This window comes from Elaeis guineensis, chromosome 7 (assembly GCF_000442705.2).
Source record: "Elaeis guineensis isolate ETL-2024a chromosome 7, EG11, whole genome shotgun sequence".
NCBI classification, from domain to species: domain Eukaryota; kingdom Viridiplantae; phylum Streptophyta; class Magnoliopsida; order Arecales; family Arecaceae; genus Elaeis; species Elaeis guineensis.
Genome location: NC_025999.2, coordinates 28,683,715 through 28,691,492, shown reverse-complemented (window position 1 = coordinate 28,691,492; position 7,778 = coordinate 28,683,715). Strand labels below are relative to the sequence as shown.

Below are 7,778 nucleotides of genomic sequence, written 5' to 3'. Positions count from 1 at the left end.
GCTTTGAAGTGAGTAAGTCACTCCTTAAGAAGCTGCACTTGTCTCTGCAAATCATTCATCTTAATATCCTGCAAGTCATGCTCACATGCTGAAGGATTCCCAACATGCCGGTTGTTGCCATCTCAAAACAAGGGCTATGATACCAAAGTGACTCCAAAACTTTGAGATGAAGCAAAGTAGCACAAGTACAATATCTAAACAGTCAGCCCTCTATAGAATCCACTATTTTAAACATAAGCACACTTGTTGCCGCACTAGAATCCACCAACATAATGGACAAAAAATGCCTTCTCTTACTCAGAATCCACCAAGAGGAGAGCAAGTCTCGTACGAAAAGAACTCCTTTTCAAGAAAAAGTAGAGAAAACTCCCAAAAATGAACTGTCTTCATTGACATGAGAATGGGTACAAATATTTTCATGCATTTTACTTCCCCAAAACTATCCAATATGTAAAATCTATAAAGAGTCTAAAACCTATGTACTTTACATAATAATCCATCCACTTTCGAACAAGTAGTATGACTTTATATTTATGCGTGTGACAAGTCCTTATGTCCTCTAGACTCTACTACTACTCTATTAATTAATTACCCCAACTTCCATCAACCCATCATAAAATTAGAAAAGACTCCTATGCATGCATGAAGGTAACATTACTTTTAAAACAAAGAAAGCATGCATATTGTGGTGTCACAAAGTCGATATAAAAAATCAAGATCTACATATGAAGGATTTTAGCATTTGCATGATTATTTTTGCTACTCATATCTATTTCAAAAGGCTGTCTTTCTTGAACTAGAAGAGGTATCCACCTCGAATTGTATAGAGATATAATCTTTGTATAAATATAGATTATATATCTCAATTTTATATTTTATTAATGAAAGAATAGGAGACCTGAATCCTATTTTAGCTAACTTTATCTACTTTTTTAATTTCTTTTAAGAGATTCGAGTTGAGTAGGTTGGTGAAATTACTTCCTACTTCTTGATTGGATCAAATTCCCTTCACTGTCATTTCCTTCAGCCCTGATGCCTTCCTAGCTTGTCTTATCTTGCTAAAATATCTCTTAAAGAGGTCAAAGATGCATGAACTTTATGAAGACATGCACGTTTTTGCCTAAGAGATCTCCTTGTAGGCTCCATCATGGAGCAATTAAAAAGGAATAAGTACTTAGTTGAGCATTATTCTCCATATTGTTGCTCTACTCAAGCAATCCCCTGGCCAATTTCTTTTACCAATGATCATGTTTAGAGTATAATTTCATCCCCTTCATCCTTAAGCTTGCTTTGGTAAAAGACTTTGTGGATCGGTAGGATATTTATTGTTTACACCATATCCTAACATACAGGATCACAATACATATAATGATTCTAAAGTAGGATCAGATAGAGTCCCTAAGCCTTAAGCCAAGATCTAAAGTTGGTATTTTTACACACAAGCATGCTTAAGAGAGTTACATTGTCTTTGTAGATAATTATGCATGTGTCACAAACTAACAATAAAATTGTAATTTGAGCTTGCCCCACTAGTCACAATCGTCAACTAGAGATTCTATATTTGAATCTTTGATGGTGCATTTCCAAGTATTTAAGCCAAAAACTAGAAACGCAAACAGGTTTTTGTTTCTCTTCCTTAAAAAAAAAAAAATTAACAATAAAATATTCATGGAACTCAAGGATCAAAAATAAAATGTCAAGTCAACAAGACCTAATGTTGCATTTGGTGTATCGCCAGGCAACCTTGCAAGATAATGTAGATTGCCTTAAGGATAGATTGCCATCATTAAATTATCAATAATATTGATTACTGTGTTTGGTACATATAGGTAATATTACAGTAAAATTATTAGAAATCTTGATTGACATGTTTCGTATGGCAATTATATTACTGGTAATGTGAAATCAAATTTTAAAATATCTCAAATAATTTTATCCTAGTGCTCATCTTTTTTCCTAATGAGAAGTAACGGGAGTGATGTAGATGTGGTGGTGGCATGGAGAAGTGGTAGGACGAGAAATGTAGGGAATCACGGGCACTATGGGGGTGGGGAGGAGGCGGATGCGTGTGAAGCCATGGGGATGGTGGAGATGGATGTGGAGGAGCCACAGGGTGGTGGAGCTATGGGCAAGCAAAGGGAGATGGAGAAGTCGTAGGCCGAGGGCGCATGCGAAGGGGGATGGAGGAGAAAGAGGAGGGTTGAGCAATGGGTTTTGTGTGATTTTTTTAAGGAATAATTTTTTTCAAAATTTTTATTGTAACATTGTGAAAGAAGTGATAATCTGGATAGCCATCTCTCCCCAAAACAATCCAGATTATCTCCTATAAGATAACCTGGATTGCCAAGACAATCTGTATGACCATTCAAAAAATATACCAACTATAATAATCCAGATTATCACATTAAATTACCAGCAATCTGGATAGGTTGCCAGTTATCAAACGCAACCTAAATGTTGATCAGCAATTCTAAGGGCTGGAACTTTCTCCTAGCTTTTTTCCATGGTGTGGCAGTGAATGCCGCAAAATAAACAGCAAATATACTTCCTTAGCTGCAATTTTAGACCATAAAATGAGTGCAAGAAATGTCAACGTATTCTTTTGTTGATGTACATTTTCCCACCTATTTTTTAACAAGATCAGTTGACCTGGATTTCCCCTTCCATGTTGTCCCCACGCGGGAGAGGAGCCCTACCATGGGTCTATAGAGCACACGGAGACTGACTTGTTGCGGGCTTGAGAAGGCACCGGTTGGAAATCGCTGAAACCCAAATAGAAAACCAGCATTTTCTTTTTCATCCGTGTCATTCCCGACAAAGCTTAGTGGTGGTCTCCTTCCCCGGCTTGCCCATCATTTTTTTTTTTCTTCTTCTTTTTTCTCTACTGCAGCCTCCTTTTTTGATTCCCCGAACTTCCAAATTTCAAACATCGCATGGAGGTTTTCCCACACCTTTTCACCTGGTCCAAACTGTATCCTTACCTCATAGCAGGTCACCTTTCATTTTCCATTTTCCACGCCAATCCCAACATCCCCTCTCTCCCCCCTCTCTCTCTCTCTCGAGCAGGCACGTACATAGCCATATATCCATTTATATTGTTGAGCAAGGGAGAAATTTAGTAGGTACATAAGCACCTAGACTGGAACATAACTAGTGGGACATATGAAACATATGGTAAGTCAAAGTCACATGATTGTTAGAAACCGTTTGTTAGTCTAGTCTATTGGTATCCAATTGTCCAAAAGAAGCTACGATTTATACATATTTGCAAGCCTTTGCGACAAAGTGCATGCATCAATTTTGTTCACTCACGTATTTATGTTTCTCTCTCATACTATATCCTGGGACAGATTTAAATGCTATCCAGTGACACTATCACTATCATGATATTGTAATAATTGTCATCAATTCCTTCGCCATCGTCCATCAGAACATACGTGCTGTGAAACTGAGCATCGATTCATGCTGGGCTTGGAATTATTTGGAGCTGCCACGGTTCTCTCAGAACTCTATGGAAGTGGTAAGACAACAGGGAAGAGGCCACGTGAACCCCAATCTCCACCTCTTACACTTTTCAGTTGATGCTTGGGCTGTTTGCATGTTTTCACACTGATTACGTTCTTCTCTCTTCCCTTGTATCTGGTCTTATTTTGTGTTATTCAATAAAAGCTGGGTTGCTCCTTTTAGGCTTCCTCGTCATCATAAAAAGAAAAAGAGATTACCAATCTTAGTTTTACCTGAGAGATCTTTATAAGAGAGCATACCCAAGAACACATCCAGTAGCCCATGCATTGCACTGCAAATTATCAAAGTGTAACAATTTATTACAAAGGACCATTGGATTTGCCATGGATCACGGATACTTGTTGTCGCAGATACCTTCAACGTAAACCACGTCAATTTATTTACTCAATCGCCCTCTCCTCAAGTGTGTACATAAAATGGCGGTGGTGAATTGGTTAGGCGCCTTTCGGCCTCAAAGTTGGACTTTGAAAAAAGTTCATTTGCCTAGACCAAATAAAGTAGGATGCCATCGGTTTTAAATGATTGCGGCCATTCTTTAGGCTTTATGCGCTTCATCTAGAAATAAATGATATCTACTTTGTTTCAAATGACATGCGAGTTTTCATATTCCTAACGTAATACGTTAATGAACCTTACAGTCGATACTGCAGTCCAAAAAATGATTTATGTGGCAATAAAGAGAAATATACTGTGAAAGAAAATTAAGGTACAACAATATAATTCACAAAATTCCTCTTACACACAACGCAATGTAAATTTTCATATGCTTAATGGAATCCCGTAAGTTCACGTATCCTACTCACAGTCAAAACTATAGTCCAAAAAATGATTTATGTGGCAATAAAGAGAAATATACTATGTAAAGAAAATTAAGGTACAGCAACATAATTCATAAAATTGCTCTTACACACAACAGAATGAAAAAAGTTCATTATTGGAATCACCCAAATAGTCTGTGAAGTTGGGAAATTTTCTCTGAACAAAGATTGCAGCTGATTTTGTTTTCGCTGTCATGACGAAATTTTATGGCACTCCATTACCTTGACACAGAAGAAAATTCAGCTACTTCACAGTCTTTTCGGAGGTAATCTCTCTTTTTCTTGCCGCATTAAACAACCAAGCCACCTACATATTATAAAAGCGTACCAGTGCCCATCATTATTCTAATCTCCACAAGGAACGACTCCCGCCTGGTCCCTTCTCAAGCAAAGAGAACCCAAGAGTTTTTTTTTACCGAGCACAAGATTGGATAAGCCTAATAACTTCCATCATTCAGTTTAATTTAATGTAGTAGTGGAACAGGATTTTCCTGTGACCACTTCATTGTCGAATCTTATGATAACCTTCTATAACTCAGGAATCTTTTGAGGAAGGTAATGAGAGTGACCGTTGCCAGATGATCTCATATGATCTTTGAGCGAACGTTTGTGTTTGAAATTAGACCCACAGGTACAAAACCACACCTTTCCACAGTTTTTCTCATGGGTCCTCCAGTCTCCTCTCACAGCAAATGGCTTGCTGCACTTTCTACACTTGAAGGGTTTCAATCCGTGCTTTCTCTTATAGTGAGTCTGAAGGGTTCTAAAGTCCTTCAATGGCTTAGCTTGGGGATGATTGATGTTGTTCTTGCACTCATGAGCACAGCAGTAGCATGGAAGCTTGAGCATTGCAATCCGTTGCGTGCCTTTAAGAGATTCTGTTCCCTTTCTATATTCTGATCCATGCCCCCACATATGCATCTATAAAAATAAATATTATAAGCTGGTTTATGATTAAATAAGATATAATGAAAGTTATAAATGGAGAAGAAAATGTAGGATAATCTTGTGATTAGTAAAATAACTTTCATCACTCCCTTTACTATCTAATCGCCGGATATAATTTTTTCAGAGTTATTTTTTCACATAAGGCATTGAGGAGCGAATACATGACTAATTTGAGTGTTAAGCAAAATGAAATAGACAAAAGTATATCAATTTGTAATTTCAGCCAGGTACTTCTTTTGTATTAATTTTATTATACATACATATATATGTGACCGCACACAAAAGCTAAAAAAGCTATAACAAGAAAATTTAGGCCAGCATGAAAAAATATTACCTGATTATGCCACTAGAAAGATGGACAAAGTGAAAAAGAACACGGAGGTTTGGTTTGTTGATCATGCATGAGTACAACTAATACCGTCTTTTGTCATTATAATCTCCATAATTTTGGAATATGTGCATAGAATTCCAAGGGGTTAGTTCTTGAAGGAGCAAATTAGTAATTTTTTTCCTAAGTTCTTTACTAATTAATTCACAATGAATTATTGAGCAAATTATGACCCATGCGTGTGATCGACAGGAAGAGAGGGGCGTAATAAAGTTGAACTTCCAAACTTGGAAAATAGAACAATATTGTCATATTGTTGCGTAGAACAGAATTATATGGACTCAGATAATCAAAAAGCAATAGGAAGAAGGCAATAAATTAGAAGTTCAAATGCATACAAGGAGCTTTTGAGAGGCTAACCTGCATATTATTGTATCGATTGAAGCTCTTATTGCAAACAGTGCAATAGAATTGTACTGGCCCTATGAGGATCTGAGCTGGGGTGGGGATCCAAAACCTTTTTGATGAACCACCTGAATCGCAGTCGCGTACGCTCTCCATCTCCTCCTCTTCTTCTTTCTTCCGGTTCAAAGGCTTGGTCCCCCCATCAACCTCTCTTGATGCACCTGGCAATCCAATGTTCAAGGCCACAGTGACCTTTTCCTGACTGACATCCTTTCCAACAAAGTCCTCTTGTTCCTCGATGGGCTTCTTAGCCCCTTAAGACTACCCAAAAGTGGCAAGCATTCTTGTGCTAGGGTGGAGAGGAGGAGGAGGAGGAGGAAGGTGGCTTAAGCCATTCAAAGAAGGGAGGAGATTGGAAGCAGAGATTCGAGCCTTCATCCATGGAGTATTTCCCTAGGCCAATGTTACCAGAATCCTCTTCCTCCGAGGCTCCTCAGCGGGATTGGAGGATAGAAGTCCAGGGCTCTTCATGTCAAGGCATGCAAGTACTGGCTTGGAAAAGAGGGGGAAATAGAGGTATTTTGGTCTTCTTTTAAGTCTTTGAGGCGGTTTTTGCTGCGCATTTTTCGGGTTTTTTAGCATGCTGCGGAGTACTTCATGACGGGTGAATCCGGGGAAGCACAAAGCATTGCGGGTTTCAGAAGGGAAGTGCTCGACTAAATCAAGATACAGTAGGATCTTGTCATGATCGCGGAAAAAGACGATGCCACGTTGGTTGTTTTATTGATGTGTGCGGATCTTTTGGTGGCTTTTTATCTTTTATTTCCACCAAAAGGTAACTAATCATCTCTGCACGGTATAATTATAAATATTTTAAGATATTTTTAATAATTTTACTTTTTTTTTTTTCCTCCTTAAACACATTTTTGAGATCCACATGTGAGCTTTTAGTTTAAACTTTTTAGAATTCAAAGTTTTATTTATATTATTTTTTTCTGCCATAAGTTTGATAAAAGGGCTTGTTGGAAAAAATTTTCATGGGTAGATATTTTGCTCGATATTGCAGTCAAGGATACTTCTGGCTTAGATAGATGGGTTGGTCTCCGCTCTCACATACATGAGATATTATCTGTTTCAACCTACGGTCTGCAGCCCAGTGTTGTATGGGCTGTTTTGGACCTCGCAATTTTGTTCTTTAAAAAGCATCTCATGAAAGAAAGAAGATCCCATTCTATATAAATCATATTCTCTCTTGACTCACAACCAATGTAAGACTAAACTATGCTCTCCTATAGCAGTAGGCCCCTCAGTCAAGAGGGAGTATGTGTGGATAGGAGACGAAGTCGGGCCTTTTCTCTAGTGCCAAATATTGCAGTCAAAGATACTCCTGGTTCGGACAGATGGGTCGGTCTCTACTCCAACATGCAGAGGTATTGTCTATTTTGACCTGTGGCCTATAGCCGAGGGCTATATGGGATGTTTTGGACCTCATAGTTTTGCCCTTTAAAAGGTACTTTATGAGAAAGAGAAGATCCCATTCTATATAAGCTATACTTCCTCTTGACTCATAACTAATGTGGGACTAAAGCTACACTCCTTTCATAATAATTGAGTGGTGAGAACTCTGGTATGCTAATTCAAGAGATTGTATGCTCTTTTTTTTCTATGCTCAAAGGTCTAGTTGACTTAAGCATCAGAGAGTCCTCCATCGGAGGCTCCTACTCTCTCCTCGGGTGTGAGTAGACTTTTCTTTC

General features: G+C 38.2%; 1 pseudogene; it reads right to left on the bottom strand.

Annotated features, from left to right (window-relative positions):
• Positions 1-4,310: 4,310 nt before the first annotated feature.
• LOC105034651 (zinc finger protein WIP3-like) lies at positions 4,311-6,693 on the bottom strand (annotated as a pseudogene).
• Positions 6,694-7,778: the final 1,085 nt, after the last annotated feature.